This window comes from Hippoglossus stenolepis, chromosome 6, assembly GCF_022539355.2.
Source record: "Hippoglossus stenolepis isolate QCI-W04-F060 chromosome 6, HSTE1.2, whole genome shotgun sequence".
In the NCBI taxonomy this organism is placed as follows: Eukaryota; Metazoa; Chordata; class Actinopteri; order Pleuronectiformes; family Pleuronectidae; genus Hippoglossus; species Hippoglossus stenolepis.
Genome location: NC_061488.1, coordinates 14,660,872 through 14,679,081, shown reverse-complemented (window position 1 = coordinate 14,679,081; position 18,210 = coordinate 14,660,872). Strand labels below are relative to the sequence as shown.

Here is an 18,210-nt window from a genome sequence, read left to right as displayed (position 1 = left end):
AAGCAGCAGCTGAGGGGAGATAGAAACGGGGAGAGCGCTCCTTCAGGCATTAGTCGGTATTATGCTGCTCACGCAGGCTCAGGCATCCAGCATCATTGCACTTACCAAGAGCTGTCTGAGCCAATCGGTCAGTGGGGAGTGCTGGGCACTCGGCAGAGATATGCACACCAACATGAGGACTAGAGTAGGAGACAGTGGGCAGCCAAGTCAGCACCTGTCCCCGGACTCATCCACAGTCCCTTTGAGCTGCCAGGGTCAATTAATTACGTCCCTCGCTCAATGCTCTCCATTAGGATAAACAGAAAGAAAAGGAAGAGGAGAGTGTGACAACAAGGAGGGCTCCAAAAACACCCTCAGCAACAGGACCTCCTTTTACTGTTAAACCAACAGAAATGACTGATAATATATGTATATGATTTACATCAAATAAAAAAACTAAACAATTGTGAGATAGGCAACATTCATCAATTTCATACCAATAGATAAACTGAATGCATTTGCTTTTGTTGTTACTATTGGAGAAAAACATTTCATGTCCATACTTTGAGTTATTTAAGGGAGAGAAAGATTAAACTGTCAATCGATTTATTGGTAAATCTAGTAGATAGATTAACCTAAAAATAAGCTATACTCTCAGCTTTGCTCGACACAGCAGCTACTTCAAATCTTACCCAATTTCCAACTGACTCATACTGTGTGTGTGTATATGCACGCGCGAGTGCATGCATCAGGAGGATGAGTAGGGCTGCTGCATTGAAAATAGACAGCTTTTTGTTCTGACCCCACAGCTGTCACTAGCATAAGAGAGCCAGTCACTGGAAGCACAAACACACGTACCAACACATGCACACACACACACACACACACACACACACACACACACACACACACACACACACACACACACACACACACACACACACACACACACACACACACACACACACACACACACACAAACACACAAACACACAAACACACAAACACCCCTGACATTGCAGTGATGGGACAAGAGGGTTGTGCTTTAGGTGCCAAGACCCCTGAGGATACTGTTGTGATGCACAACTGCATTAGACGAGAAGGCAGGAGGGGTAATTCACTAAATACCTGGTCAGTGTTCAGAATCCTACTGCACTGTGGTGCCCCTAACACCATTAACATTCTTCCTTTAAATCCAATTATGAGCCATGTGTGTCCACATCAATCAGCTAGTTTCATTTGAGCCCATGGTCTTCTTTATCACCATTACTGCTGCAGTAATTGAGGCGGCGCTATGGAGAGGCTGTGCAGTTTACCTCCATCTGGGAGGTCAAGAGGAATGCAATTGGTTGACAATGATTATGCTCAGGCTGATTAGGCTATGGGCTACCGCTGAATATTTAGCACTGATTAGACTAAGCCCTGTAGAGAGCCATGTGGCTCGCTAACAAAAGGGGCAAGCTATAGGACGGGGAGAAAAGGGGAGCACTCAGCACAGGCTGGTTGAAACAGACAGTCTCATACTTTCATCAGCACATTTCTATTTCGGGTTTGCCAACATGGCTTTTTTTATGATATTACTGAGTTTTGTGAAGACAAACAACAGCTGTGAATAAATATAATTAGTTTTTACCAATACCCCATCATAACATAATCCTCCAAAAAAAAATTCTTACAGGGAGAAAATTGATCAGAGCATAGACATAGACTATGGCGTCATTCAACTGCTTAACTCTGAAAATCATCAAACAATTCGGAGGTATATTTTTGCCTGTATGACAGGCATATTAAAACTACCGGGAAGTGCAAAAAAGGAGAGATATGCACATTAATAAATGATACACAAAATGGCTCCTCTTATCCCTTGTGGAAATGCCAGCACATTTTCCTCATCAGTGATTGTGATATTTACAGAGAAACTGAAGTGCACTCCTGATTGAAGCTGGGGAGAGGGTGGATGAGGGAACACGGGAAAGATGTCGAGAGAGAGCGAGACGAGTTCGTCGAAAGTGAGAAGAGGTAAAAATGACCAGGAGAAATGACAGCAGGGAGGGCTGAGGAGGAGGGCGAGAGGAGAAGGAAAAACAGATGGAAGGAGGCAGGGAGACGTGCGCTTATTTGCAGAGGCTTTAACCGTCTTGATCCTCAATGAAGAGGTGAAACTGATTAGGTTTATATCAAACGGCTGCTTGTAACATAGTGCCTGTCGCTGAGAGCACAAATCACAGTCAAGTCAGGTTTTCCTTTTTTCCATTTGAAAGAGCCAGCTCTCTCCTCGCTTGTCTCTCACTCTCTCTCCTTTATTCAACGCTGCACAGCCTCCTAGAGCGCCGGCTTGTCAGAGTGACAGATGTAGACACGGACGCTGACCTAAATCACTCTTTTCCAGCACATTAACCCCTGCGCCCCTACACCTTTAATGCAAAACACAAAACACCAACATCAGGAAACACTCCAACACATCCTCTCGACACACCACACAATTAGAAAGACCCACAAACCCCGCCCTACTGTATATCTCCCCCCCGCGCGCACACGGCCTGAATGAAGCCTATTCTTGAAATGGCTAAACAGGAGGGGAAAAAAATAAAATCACAATGTCAGGTTAAATAAATCACCCTTTGCTGTTCATAGAGGGAACATTTTTTGTTCAACAACGGACAGGATCAATAATACTTTAATTACTGTAGCCCATGTTTATGAAATGCAATAATCATTCATTAAAGATGCAGACAGTGACAAGCAGGCGGCCGGCCAGGCATCAGGGCTGCGTGCACGGGTAGGAGAAGGGAGGGGAGGGGAGGACTGGCTTAAATGATTCATGGTTTGATATCTCTCCTGTATAATGGGCTGCTCCGGGGAGTAGCTGGGGCTCCACTGCAGCGACTGACTGCCTTGGCTGGCTGGCTGGCTGGATGGCTGCCTGGCTCGCTCCGACTCTGCCGGGCTTCTTCAGCCACCGCCGCCTGCTGCCCAAGATTTTCTTTTTAGTCTAGTCTGCCATGAGAAGTGGCTCAGTGAAAACAGTGCGCGGGGATGTGCTCATACACACATGAAAGGAAGCAACTTTATTCAATATCGTCTGAAAAAGTATCTGGGGGCATGCAAGGGGAGTAGTGAAGGATGGAAGACAAGAAATTATCAAAATCCTTCCAGGAAGAAAACGCTGCCTGAAGAGATACTGGGGATACTTGTAACATCTAATGGGAATATGGTAGCGTTTTTTAATGCCACCCCCGACACACACGGACCGGCTCGTTCTCCTTCGCCAGCCTGTCACCCCCACCCTACCCTGTGCCTTCTCCTCACCCATGGAAAGAGAGAGGGGGGAAAAATGAAGAGATTAAGGTTGTAACGTGTTAGGCTAATCATAACATAGACAGTTTAGTGCCATCTCGCATAATTAAATGCTTTGCACTAACCACCTAATGCATACTAATTTGGAACAATCCACTCCTGGAGTTGGCAGACCATGAAGCTCCCTGCAAAGGAGGTGCTCGTTTCTCTCTCTGCATGTGTGAGAAACGCGCACAAACACACACACACACTGATTTGCACAAGAGTAAGGTGCTAAAGGTCAGGCCGTGGACTTGAAAGAAAAGGTCAAGCATTATTACAACATGACTAAATAAACAGCATGCGGCACAGCCCCCAGTCAAGGATGCTGGAAGTCTTCTCCTACACGCCATGCTACCTGTCTGTCTGGTAGGGATTCAGCCTCATCCCTTGTCTTTATCCACATATCCCTCCAGCTCTAAGACAGCTGACATGAGGACTGTCATATCCTGCGTAGATTCTTAGCCCCCGCTGGCTTCATTGCTCTCTTCCTCCTGAGTCACCAGCACACACACAGACCCGCACAAAGCGAGAGAGAAAGCAGGACTGCTGGAGCGTGCTTTAAAGTACATTAATATTAATTGCACTAGCTGGAGTGATAACACAGACAAGATGCCCCTGTGAGGGAGCTGGGTGCAGGCAGCCCCTGCTTTTTTTTAGCAGCACTGCTCCTCTGTTGGATGGCCATGGTGAGACAGCGGTATGATGAGCATTTCATCTTTGAAATTGCTTGTTTTATATTAGAAGGGGTCTGCCCTTTGCCGGCACGGGGAATTTGGGTTTGTGAGTTGTAAGTGTATGGAGATGTGCGCGCATGTGGGCGTGCGCAGAGTGATAAAAAACTAGGCAAGATGAATTATTAGGCTAGTGGCTACATCAACAGCAGTAGAAATGTGGCTCCAAATAACACAGAGTGCTTAAGCGATCCTGCTTTTATCTCCACTACTTCTGCTGGCTTGGCTGGCTTTTATGTCCTCCACACTGAGCTCAATACTATGAGCAATGAGCTTTGCTAACGATGTAAATAATTTGCTGTCCTGGAGAGAGAAATTGCTTTTTCAGTAAGGTGGAATAAAATACAAATTGAAGCCCATCTCCACCTCTTAGCTTCTTTCTCCCCCTGTAGGAAAGGCAGGGGGCTGTAGGCAACATTCGATGACAGCTATATCTCGACAATCCTCCATTTTCACCTGCGCTCTTTTTTTTCTCCCTCCTTTGTCTTTTGCTATTGAGAAGCCTCGCTGCTGCCTCACAGTAGTGCGTTTTTTGCTTGTACAGTTTTGTGCTCCTTTCCAAATTTCCCCCCAAGGCTCATCAACGCCCCATTACCAAGTCTAATCAGGTGGTGCTGCAGAGATTTTCCGAGAACCACGGCCGGCGAACAGACGCACACACACACGCACACATTAGAGGATTCGTTCAAGAAGCCTGGGAGGTTTTTCACCAGCAGCTCCACAGGATCATGAACAGGGAGAGGAGGTGAACAGCGGAGAAATCACTGCCGGCTAAATGCTCATGAGTGGTTTATGGCTCCGAGGGGCAGAGAGGGAGACAGAGATGTGGTAATGCATCTCTGTGACACTCCTTTAAGCGACCGACCAGATTGTAATCTCCTGGGCCCACTAGTCACACATTATTGTTTCTCATTTCTCGTGTCATAAACAATTAAAACACGCCCATCGATTCCTGTGCCCCGTGAGCTCTCTTATTCTCTATTTGGTAACAAACAAAATATACACAACTGAAAAAAATACATTTGGATGATAATTTATGCTCACATTCCTAAAATATATTCCCAAAGAATGTCACACACGTTTGTCACTTTCATCCTCTTGATCTCTCTGCAGTAGCGAACGCAAAGTGGACAATTAGCAAGGTAGAGTTAGAGAAAGAAGAGAAAATTGAGGGTGGAGGGGGGGGTATCCTTTTCCTTTTCGCTGCCTGTTGTTATCCTCTTCACAGCTGCAGCTGCACCGGCAAGACAAAAAAACTCTGGGGAAGAGTCGGGCAGAGGAAAAAGAGAGAAAAAAAAGAAATAAAGCAGCATTGTGTATTGTTTTATGTAGAGATTTACACAAGCCTGTTGTTGATTAGAGGAAAAGATGGAGTGCTAAATACAGAGGGAAACAGGGACAAGAGTGAGAGGACTGCTGCTTCTCAAAAGAAGGGTCTCTGTGGGCTGCCAGAGGTGGTAGTGAATCGCTTCCCTCTGACAGAGCTGTCGCACCGAGGGGAGAAATGTTAAACTCCTGCTGTCAGGAGAATTTCTTTGGCTTTCATTACACCGGCCGCATGTAGTCTATAGTGCAAGTCTGTATTCATGCGTCTTAGTGCATGTGCACGAGCGTTATGTGAAGCCAGGCACCACCTTCCTCTCCTTACTACATTCGGTGTTTGCAGCGTGTGCTGGCTTTGTGCCGAGCAGATTGTTTGCTTTGTGCCAAGAATAAAAGAAAAGGCTGAAAAGTCTGCCGGCGTTCTCCACACGCTCGATCACAATCATGAAATCTGTGCACAAACAAAAGCATCCCCGACCTTGATGAGAGATTCATGCAATAGCACGGCGTAATCTCGCCTGCCAATCGTCTTGTTTAAAATTAACCAAAGCAAATCAACATGGAATTCAGCTCACTGGACCCATCCACAAAATGTGACAAGCACTTAATCAAGTCGTCATCAGTAGCAGCCCACTAATTTAGAACTGAAGAGGCAAAGAAAAGAGCTTTTAGGGGCTGGAGTGGAATAAGCTCATCTATGAAGAGAACCAGGCCTCAGCGATGGCGTGCCAAATAGCATTTTCTTCATACGAGAAGGCGGTGAAATGGGGAGAGGAGGATTTGGCCTCCTAGTGTGCTGCTGTGCCCCAGCTCAGCTAAGTGACAGTGAATCCTACAGTGAGTCGATTTGCTGCTTTTGAGTGCCCGGAAACTTGTCTGGCAGAGTGCTCGTAAGGGAGAACGATAGATGGGAGAATGTGGGGACCGAGCCTCACCTCTTGCTGTCTTCTATTTGTCTGTTCATCCCTGGAGGCTTTTGGGCTGCTTGGTACAACAAGGGGGGTGAGGGGTGGTGGGTGGAGGGGACACAAGAGAGAGCTCTGCAGCCATACTGAGACGAGGCAAAAGTAGTAAGGAGGAGTTTAAAGGTAAATAGTGAGGAGCAGCTGCCAGGGAGATCAGACAAGCTCGGGTTTCTAATATCTTATAGCGCTGCAGTCACTTCCTGTAGCAATCTGGACAAAAAAAAAACACTAACATGTGACTCTTGACTTTAGTGGGAAAGGGTACAATCTGCATTCCTTCCAGGGTCAAACAACTCTGCAGAACTCATGGGCTTCAGCTCCATCTCACTTTCTATACATGATTCTATAATATGCATTACAGAGGCAATGGCAGTTTGTCGCCACAAATTACATCCCTCTCTGTTTAAGACTCATTCGAAACAATAGAGTCGAACTGTTCCAATACCAGCATTGGAGATGCTTTCGATACTGCTGAAAATGTCGGGTCAATCTGATACAGTATAAGACCCAGATAAAACTGCAATTTTCTTTTCAAGGATATCACTGCCGTTCCAAGACAAGTGTTGTGCTGTACTGCCACTGGCAAGTATTGTTTTAGAGAAGGAGTAGTGATTTCCACTAGTGTAGTGTTAGCCAGAGCTAGCTAAAATGTCAGCAAATTGGTTAAATGCATTAAGGGGTCAACCTGAGCCAGACAATACACTAATCTATATGACTTATCTTTTTTATTTTAATTTTAATTACACTGGTATCAGATCTTGTATCAGATGAAATTCTAACCCATGTATAAGAATTGGTATCGGGAAAGGAAATTTGATATCAGAACATCTCTATTTAGATCCTCAAACGATAAAAAATAAGTAACCGCCACTATATTTCTACAGTTTTAACCCACGACGTTCATGATGTCAAAACTTGTCTACTGGTAATGAGAATAGATCATTAGTATTAGCGGTTTTGGCAGTTTTACCTCTTTTTAGAAACCCACATATACTATATTTGTCAAAAGATTGTACCACAGCCACTCTGTTGACCGATACAATCTAGTTAACCCCAAGAGAATAATATATTCCCAATGTATAACTGAATGTCATGTTCACTTGTGGTTTGCTGCACAGACAAATACACAAAGAAATATCAAGCGTGCAAAGCAATTTTAACCTGACCCTCCAAAAATGCAATTTTTTTATATTCAATTTGAATATGGACAGCTGATGATGGGAGTAACTTGCCACATTGCTGATTAGAAAAGGAGCACTTGACAATGACACACAGAGACATCTGTATGGTCATCTTAAAGAGGATCTATGAAATCAATGGGAGGAGATCAATGCCGTCTCTGCCTCTCTCTCTCACAGCACTTTACATAAGCAGCAATAACCATCACAGATTTCCTGTGCAGGATCGCAGACTCCTCAAGGCAAAAAAAAGCATCTATGACTCCATCAGTGCAATAGTCACATCTACAAATCCACACAAGGAAGAGCTAGAGAAGAGGAGAAGCTAAAAGGGGGTAGGAAGAACCTCAGGCCAGTCAGAGCCAGATTAGAGAGGGCTAGAAGAAAGGGGGCAGAGAGGAAAAAGAGGGAGAGAGGGGTTGCAAAGCGTCTTCATTAAAGTATAGCAGCTAGTTCTGGAGCCCACTAGCCAAGCACTGTAGTAAGAGGAGCTCATCCTCTCAGTTAATTAGGATTTCTGCTGCTTCATTTTGGGGCGAGGGACAGGATGTTGGAGGCTTGATTGCCTTTTATTTCCCAGTCTTTCTGCTCGGCTGCCTCTGCCGGTTTATTAACAGGAGATCTTGCAGATTTACAGATCCGCAGCAAACATCAGTTTCAATAATTACAAGAAAACTGTTAGCGGGGACGCAGTGAAACACACACACAAGCACTTTTCTTTTCTCTCTGCCAACACTGCAAAAACACCCCTCCCCCTCCTTCACAGGATCTAATTTCCATAGATGTGCCCGTTTTCATTATTGTATATTATAAACATGTTAAAACACACATTGATTCGCCTCAGTCACACACGGCACTTCAAACACTTAACCACTAATCCCTGGCCTAAAGGCCAATGCAAATGCTGAGAATGTCACATTTACATTCCACATTCAAACCTCTGAATTTGTGCTGTCACAAAACAAAATGGATGAAAGAAAATGTACAGCCGGATCAGAATAGACAGTTTTTCTCATCAAATAAATAAATAGGATAAAAAAACGTTGGAGATATATGGGATTGCAAGAATAATTCCCTTGATTAGCTATATTTTACATACATACATACATACATACGCATCATGTCTAGAATTAGATTTCACTGATTGACAAGGTACATATGAGAACAAAACAAATGCTGGACTCAGACAACCACTTCAACTGGGAAAAGAAATAATAGAAATCATATTTTAAAGGCAGCTAGCATCAGATACAGAACAGAGAAAACAGATTCCATTTGAGTTAAATCAATAATTGTGTTGACTTGCAGTGTATTGCTTTCCTGTCTTCTCATCTCGCTTACTAATGTTTCTTTCATGAGCCAGCCCACTGCTGGTGACATTATAGCTACAGCACTTCCACAAGTCCCCAATGGATCTGTGAAAATGGTTGGCGTAAAACACAATTAGTACGGTCCATATGGCTGCTAGTGGAGGAGGAGCAGGAGAGGTCCCATGTGGTCCTTATAGAGGCCCGCTCTTTTGTTACCTTAAAGATCAAACTGTTGTCATAATAATGGGGCCGTTTCAATTCTCGCTGCTTGGTTTTTTTCCGTAAAAGCAGCACTACTCCAACAGATCCTCACTTTGTGGAATGACTCTTGGCAAATAAATTGACCAACCATGGCTGATAGCCTAATCAATAGCTCCTTCATCATGATTAATGGCTCATATTGGATAATGGGGAAATTTAATGTGAGGGGAGCGTTACTTCCTCATTTTAGCGCTCAGCCCTATCGATTGGTTATAACCTTCCTTTTTGACCAGTGGAATGTGCTGATAAGAAGGCAATGTGTTCGACCTATGTAAAGTGAGTACAGAGAAAATGATTTACTGAGCTTCAGGCACGTCTCATCCACTGATAGCTCTGTATGCCTGGCCTGACAAGCAGTTTCTTGCCTGAGAAACCCAGACACCTTTTACTGAGTAGAAGCGAACAACAACAGCTTGAGGCAACAGATTTATTACAAATTGATCTATTAGATAGCACTGCTGTGCTTCGCTGTTTTTTCTGTCTCTCTCTCCCCTCTCTCTTTCTCTGACAGCCTTCCCCTGATGGTAGCTACAGTGTATCAGAGTGGAAGTGCTACAGCGGCAAATCTAAACCCAATCCTCAGAACTCATTTTCTCTGTGCTAGCTGCGGGAACAGGGGTACAGAGACAAGATGTCCATCCTTAAACCTCGCCGATCCAGCTTTAAGTCCCAGCACCTAAACTGAAGGCTCAGCAGGCTCAATAAGGTGTGCCTAACCTGCAAGGGCGAGCAAGAGCACACTTTACCCGAGGCGCCTTGTGAAGAGGAGAGTGGAAAGCGCTACAATGTCACCAGGGTCATTTCCTTACGGCTGCATGAACCCTGAGAGCTCACCACTGGGTTGGGTGCAGTCTCCATTAAAACATCGGTCACAGGTCTGGGCTCTGCAAACAAACTGCGCCTCATGTGCACAGTCACCACATCAGTGCGATACCTGTATTAGTCACAGAGGCCACAGAGCACAACCAGTACATTGTAAAAAGATGTATGAATGATTTGTCTCATCCACACTGTTAAAAATCAATCTCCTGCATACCCAATATTGTACAGAAAAAAACCGCAACATAACGAGTCATTACAGCCACTCTCATTAATGACAAAGACAGGTCTGTCTGGATTATAGACAGCTGTTATTGACACATCTCTCTATATAACAATCAATTAAATCAACTACTGCATCATTTAGAGTTGCTAATCAAGGTGGCTCTCTGGTAATTATAATAGTCACCATTTACATTAACCACTTGATGAGGAAACACAGCAAATATTCCCAAACATTTTGTCAAGGATTCAACACTATAGAGGCGGCTTTATTATTACCCAAGCTAATGAGAGTCAACATCGCTGTGTACAATGGGTCCAATACATCGATGGAAACCCTAACTGTCACAAGCAGTCAACATAATATGACACGCTCCCTTGTGCTTAAGGTTCAGTGAACAGAGCATTGGGTTTGGCAGGTTTTGTAGCCTATTTAACAATACAGTATATGTTTGTGCTGAAAAATACTGCTGTCAATAGCAACAATGAGTGCTGAGAGAAAACTGCACCGACTCCATTGTGCTCCTTTCCTTTAATCACCTCCATCTTTCATCTGTGCTACACCAGAAAAAGAGCAGTGAGAGAAAGGGGATATTGGCTTCTGAATGGCATAATTTTGTGTGCTGTTGAAAAAAGGGGCATCATCTAAAGATACTGAAATATTCTAGGGAGAGCGTATACGTCTATATAAACATCTTCAGGCAGGCAGCTGCAGGGGGCGAGTGCAGTAAAACACTGGCATGCATTGTTTGTGTTTCTGCACCACTAGCGCCATGCCGTGTCATTACATGAGGCAATCTCTTACCTAATCAGCACTGACACACACACAGCAGCAAAGCACTCCTCCTCCTGCTCATCTCTCTTTCCCCTTTCTCTCCTCGGGGGCCAGCCAGCTGATCCTACACCATTTCATTTTCCTCTTTAACCGAGATGGCAAATGGCTGACTGTTATTTTTGAACACTTTCAATTTGTGTTTTATGGCACCGTAATTGACTAAGTGCTATTATCAGCCCATCATTGCCAAATACCGAGAAAATACGCTTTGTCTGCATGCTAAGGTGTTTAGCTAATAACTGCTCATCTGACGTATGAGCTATGTAACAATGTGAAAGACTCCCAGACACGGGTGATGAAAAAAGTCAGCTGTGCGACTATCATCACAACTATTTAATGTGTTCATTGTCCAACATTTCCCATTGCTTCACAACTCTAACAAATGTAAGCCAAGCCCCCCTTTTCCAGTTTCCACACTCCATTGTACAATCACATATGTACATAAATCACAGAGGACACAGAAACTTGGCGAATTGCAACACTCTACAGTCTGATCGCTTCAAACCCACATACAAAACTGAACAAGGGAAATATGGAAAGTATGGAGAGAAGTTTGTTTTTCTTGTACCTGCTGAGGACCTGCAGAGAGGCTGGCAACAACACAAAATGCAATGTGTCTGATTAGTTAAGATGTGAATCCATGCCAAGCCAGCCCAACAAGACACGTACGGCGTATGCAGGATAAAGTGAGACAAACTTCGCCGTGACTGAGCTCGCAGAGGAAACAGATTTGATCACATCTAGTACATCAAATACCACCAGCAATATGTGGCAAGACAGCTCACAATTGTTAACACAGATAGCGCTTGCCGATACTATCTCCTTGGCACAATTGTGGAGCTGCGGCGCTAGGCCTGAATCAAACAAAGATGAGATATAATGCAGCACACTTGGATCTCCTCTTATGAGGGGTGAAGGGAAGCTGTCAAAGAACACAAAAACACATCCACCAGCATCTTGCTCCCCTTGACTGGCTGGGATAAGCCAGGAAGAGGAAGAAGGGGTGGGGGGGTGGCTTGCCTCATTTCTGCCAGTGTGCCCTGTGCGTGTCAGTCCAATATCTTAAAACAACACATGCAAGGCTTTGCTACAGCCAATTACCCAGCTCTTGGCACAGGAACTGAAAAACATCTTCGGAGAACAATAAAGAGAGCTTGGCTCACTGTGCGTGCTGTCAGTAAGTGCTGACAGATTGTTATTTTTAATGAATATACAGCACTTGAATGGCCCATCAAGAGGTCTTTGAGCGAACATTGCTCCTTTGTTCAGAGCATTCATTTTCTATGTAACAGCCAGATATCTTGCAATGAAATTGATATCTAGCATTGTAAAGGAAAAAGCTAAATCAGTTTATCCACTTGATTCCTTTTATAGTCCATGACCTCCCCTCTGCAGCGACTATGCATAGTCAAGAGAGTATAAATACAAGGCATCTGATAACAACATTGACGTCATAAGGTGCTTGATGGTAAATCGCTTCCTGTGTTGATACTAGAAAGCAGAATATTCACATCTTACCTCCCTCTCCTGCCAACATTCAGTTTATAAAGCCCCTGAACAAAACAGAAGTGAGCAACACAATAGCCTAACCACTTTTCTTTGAAACACAAAAACCTCCCTTAAGTTTAAATGTCTTTTTTAAAGTCAGTCTAGCCACAGAGATGACAGGGAAAAGCACCTTCTCTTACAATGTGGCAACATTATGCCACAGTGCCTTAGTATCATGAAGTCATTCTGAAACTAGACCCCGGCATTGCAAAGGGCAATCATCTTTCATGACGATTCATGGTGAAAGAAAAATGTAGTGACAGCATCTAGGTGAAAAACAGCAAGACGCCGTTCGAGCGCAGCATGTAAACATTGAATTCCTGAGCATGTGTATTGACAAATCATCCAACAAAGAGATGTCAGAGAGCTGCGAAAGGGGATTTTCCTTAGCATCGTCAAACCTTCAATTTGCCACATATAACTCACAGAGAGCTGCCATTACTCACACATACATTACACTTTAAAGGAAAAGAGCAGGGTTATTACACTTCTCTTATCATTACTCTGCTGCTTCCACAGCCACTGAGCTAGATCGACATTTAATGGAGGGGGAGTGTATCAATGGAGATGTGATTCAAAGTCATTTTTGAATCTGCAGCTCTTGAGATTCAAACCGAAAAAATCCCCACTTCCTCTGACCACTGAAGTGACTGGTTCATGTGGATTTAATAAGGACTCTGCACATTTATACAACCAGAGCCATACAAAAGGACCTTAGAATATCATGAATGAAACAATCAAAACAAAAAATGACCTCCACAAATCTTCTGTTTTAAACCATTTTGAAAAGATTGTCTTGGCTGATCCTAAAGAAAATTCTCCTTCTACAAAAACCATAAAACAAACATTAAGGTGCTTTTCTGTGAGAGCTGCACTGAAGCAGTAATCAACGTATAGCCTGTAATGGCAGTCGACTGGAAGCTAACCTAGCAAGTCTCACAGTCTAAGTGGCAGTTAAGGAAAATCTAAATACACTAACCACTAAGCTACAAGCAGACGTGAAAGCCACTTTATAATTAAATGTGCCATAATGCAAGATGTATGGAGGTAGAAAGTTTTAATCAAAAGCGATAGTGATAATTTATCCAGGGAAATGTAAAGTTTGATTGAATAGGTTCTGGTATTTTTCCCCCACAGACAAAAAGAACACTGCAGTACTCAGAAAATATTTCTGACCTTAGGTTTACGTGTAACCCTCTGTTACTAAACCCTGGAGTGTGACATGATGATCGTGCATAATGTGAATATGAACTTTGATTTTAAGTTGAGTGACTTCTCGCTGCACCGTGACATCATTATCAGTGGGTCTAAAGAGGTGGCGATTATGAGACAAAGTAGAAAGCTCTGTCCGTGTTTGATTGTTTACATAAATTAAACATAATGGATATGTTATGTAAACTTAACATATCCATGATTTACAACAGATATTTGAGTAAAGATCTTCTTATACTCCACCTAATATTGTGGCTCTCACATTAAAATACAGTCTTTCAGTGGACTGAACATCGCTTGGCATTAGTGCAGCAAAACAAATGATTCTCCCTCATTTCTTTATTGAGCATAGAGTACAATCATTACTTATTATGACGAACACGATTGTGCGAGGGTATGTTGTGTGTGTAAGGCAGAAAGAAAGTGAACAAGTCAGAGGTGATTCATAAATCGCTCAATAAAAATGAATCACTACCTTGAAACAGCTCTGCCTTATGAAGGTAGAGATATGAACCTGGACAGACACCACTGATGGTGGCTCTTTTTTTTTTTAAAAAGGACAGGTTATATATGTTTTATATGATCGAAGAAAGTCAGTGATGCCTCTGTTTACTATTTCCAAACTTACAAATCATGATAAGTTAATATTCCCCTGTATTACTAAAACAAAATCCCAGTAAACACCACTACAATTGTACATTACATAGTCAGTACCACATTGATGCTTTAAACTACTCAAGTCTGGCAGGTGAACAGAAAAGTGTCTCTGCTGCTTGTATTTGTTGACAAATGCTGCTGTGAGGGTTTTAGGAGCCTCGCATCTTTGATTTACTAGTCACCAGCAGAGGGTTAGCCGGTGTTAGCATTGTTCGAAACCAGCACACACCTGACTCATAAAAGGTCATAAACTGGAAGCTAGTAAACAATAATTGAGCACAAGTGGAGCACACAAAGACAGCAGCTAACGTTTCCCTGAGCTAATGACAATAGCTGAATGGGCTCAGGCTACTCCCTGGAACACAGACACTCCACTTAGCTGATTCAAATTGGGGGAAAACGCCTGGTGCGAGGTGCTGCAAGGACACGAGCACGTTAAAACCATACAGCCATTTCATACAATGAACTTCATGTTGTGTGTGTAGCATGTGTCCTGCGCTAACCGGTGTCAGCGGACTGTTTGTATCCAGACATTACACTGCTCCTAGCTGGCATTCCCAAATCAATGCTAGTCACTGGCGCTAGCCGCTAACGTTAGGTCGTGTTAACCAGCAACAGCAAGGGGCAAGCAAGTCTATCAGCTAACGAGCTAGCTGATGCTAATAGGCAAATTAGCCTAATGGCTAGCAAGAGAGATTGCACGTTTAACAACCGTGCGCTAACAAAGTATCCCCCCTTTCATATGTTTGTCATTTCTCCCTCGTTTGCTGGTGAACGTCAAAGGCAAAGACTGGATAGAGCTCACAGCACTTACCTTGGAGAGCTTGATCTACAACATCTGTGGTGTGTTTGATGGGAGACTGCTGCAACAACAAACAATAGCAGCAGCAGCAGCAGCAGCAATTAGCCAACGTCAGTTAGCCAAGTGTCGCCACTACAGTAGCGGAGCAGCTGCAGTGCCACCTGTATATCTGCTCTTATGGAGCCACACCGGAGCCGAGCACGTTTGATATAATGCTGTCATAAATGATGGACTTGAGAATAAAGAGGGAGTAATCGCTGCCGGGATGCTCTGACTGGTATGTGTGTGTGTATGTGTGTGTGTGTGTGTGAGAGGCACTCAGCATGACAGCATCCTTCTTCGTCTTGGGGCGAGAACAGTTGGGGGGTACTCAAAGTTCAACCGGTAAAATATCGTCACCCACTGGTCAAAGCTGGGAACTTCCACCAAGAGGGAGACACACACACACACACACACACACACACACACACACACACACACACACACACACACACACACACACACACACACACACACACACACACACACACACACACACACACCCACTTTCTGTGAAAACACCTGTTCTACCTTCATCTTTAAAAGCCGGTGACACTGCCAGAGAATATCTGGACTGTCAGTGAGCCCAGGAAACTAGAGAGACATGTCTGGGTGAACTACTGCAAAGCAGATAAGGCAAGTTTGTTTGTATCGCTCATTTCAACAACAAGGCAATTCAAAGTGCTTTGCTTATAATGTAAAAGGCATCACAACAAATTGTAAAAGCAACATTAGTCAATAGACAAAAGAAGCATTACAAAAAGAAATCGAAAGAGTTAAATGCTCAATAAAATAAAGCAAGAGACAAAAGTGTGAACATAAAAGTGCCATGTAAGAAAGGAGTAATTTGATTTAAAGGTTCAGTGTGTAGAATTTAGTGACATCTAGTGGTGAAGTTGCATGGTGCAGCTGAATACCCCTCACCTCACCCTCCCCTTCCAAACATGGCAGAGAACCTGTGGTAGCTTCAGTTGTCATAAAAACTCAAAAGGTGTTTAGTTTGTCCAGTCTGGGCTACTGTAAAAAACATGGCCGCCTCTGTAGAGAGGATGTAAATCCAAAGAAAAAAACAATAATTGATACAATTTACGATTAATTCTTTTAGAATATAGGACAAGATGGTGAATATTCCTTGTACGTTTGAAGGTCTTCTGCACAATAGATGTAAGTGGGTGTTAGTGGCCACCAGGGGATGTTAAGGACATAACTTCAGTTGTGCAACTAAGCATCATCAAGTGTTTTGGCTGTGTTCCACAAAAATAGCAAGTTTTTTATGTCAATTCTTTGACTGACATGGAGTCAAGGTAAACATCTCTGAGCTGCAGAGATATGATCCATTTTCTTGGCGTTAGTGAGGACTCGAGCAGCAGTATTTTGAATTATTGCAGTTTTCTGATCGTTTTTTTTTGAGAGACCTGTGAGCACACCATTACAATAGTCGAGTCGGCTGAAGATAAATACATGTACGAGGTTTCCTAAATCAGACATAAGTCCTTTAATCCTCAATATGTTCACAAGGTGGTAATAAGATGACTTTGTGATTGTGTTAATGTGGCTGTTGAAGTCAACGTCTGAGTCTATGACTATACACCAAGATTTGTGAATTGATTTGTGTTTTTTTAACGTAACAGATTCAAGCTGAGCGCTGACTTTTAATCATTCTTCCCTGTCTCCAGAAACAAAACATAAGATAACCAATACGATTCAAGGCTAAATCATATATAATAACTATTACACATTGAATAAACTATGAACATAAATATAAATATTGGAAAGAAAATAGTGACAGACAAGAGACCCATAGCTTTGCTATTTATTGTATGATGGGGGTAATGTCATAAGGCTTGGTCTTAAAGCCAAAGTTTTTAAAATAGGACAAGATGGTGAATATCCTTCGTACGGTTGAAGGTCTTCCACACGAGCTTGAGGATAAGTTACCAACCACCAGCAGATATTATCAACAGATGTATCATCAGTTTTGCACCCTAGAGTCATCGGGTGTTTTGGGCTTTTAATCACATGACACCCTCTACTGAGGCAGACCCACCATAGACTGATCAGATCTGAAAGTGGGTGTGTGTCCCTGATGTCTTCCTCCTGACCCAGAGTCATTGCCTGCAGCGTTCTGCAGTATGTGATGGTTGTGTTATGGTCCGGTGCAGGACTTGTCCATGGATTCCCAGCTGTTTGAGAAACCTGATCATGAATGTTGCAATAAAACCCTGCAGCCAACCTCCACTGGTCCGACCATTGCTTCCCATCATCGTCGTTCTGCCTCAGATGCCGTCACTTATATCAAGATAAAAAATTCACATGAGTCAATATCAGTAATGATCACCATAAAGGTCACATTATCATTTCTTGATGGAAAAGTGCCACCCTCATGTTTGTGTATGGTAATGTCTCCACCTTTCATGCTCTGCTGAGGAATTTTATGTTTCGGCAAACTGACTGAAAAAACGTGATCTTAAAGGCCTTCACCGAGACAACAAGGAATTGATCTTCTTTTTGGAAATTCTGGAACAAAAGTCTCTATTTATAAAGTGTGATGACTTTATTGTATATTATTGTGCTTTATTCTATAATTTATTCATTAAAAAAAAATCTATTCTGCTATGGATCTACACGTTTTAAATAAACTCAACTAGAGGTAGATTAATTATGAGTTATATCTCTTCACTGTGCTTACACATTGCATAAACCTAAGATCAATTGATATCAATTGGACTTTTGTTATATCGCTATTGATGAAATTATATTGTGGTTATTATTGTTATTGTTCCATTGCCCAGCCCTACAATATTATGTAGTGCAATACTCTGTACATTACTCAGGTGGATACAGTCTACACGAACCTTGCTGCACAACCCTTGAAAACATGTATATAATATATGTTTTACATTATAAAACATACAGCGAAAAATGTCTATGAGACAAATTGGGATTTGTGAATATGGGCTATACAAGTAAAAATGTATAGATTGATTGAT

The 18,210-nt window shown here is 42.9% G+C and overlaps 1 protein-coding gene across 1 annotated transcript in view; it reads right to left on the bottom strand.

The window, feature by feature from the left end:
• rerea (arginine-glutamic acid dipeptide (RE) repeats a) overlaps window positions 1-15,466 on the bottom strand; it is a 124,538-nt gene extending 109,072 nt beyond the window's left edge. Inside the window, exon 1 of the mRNA XM_035159426.2 lies at window positions 15,194-15,466. The gene's annotated coding sequence lies outside the window, so the exon portion shown is untranslated. The remainder of the gene's footprint in view (window positions 1-15,193) is intronic.
• Between the last annotated feature and the right edge of the window lie 2,744 nt (window positions 15,467-18,210).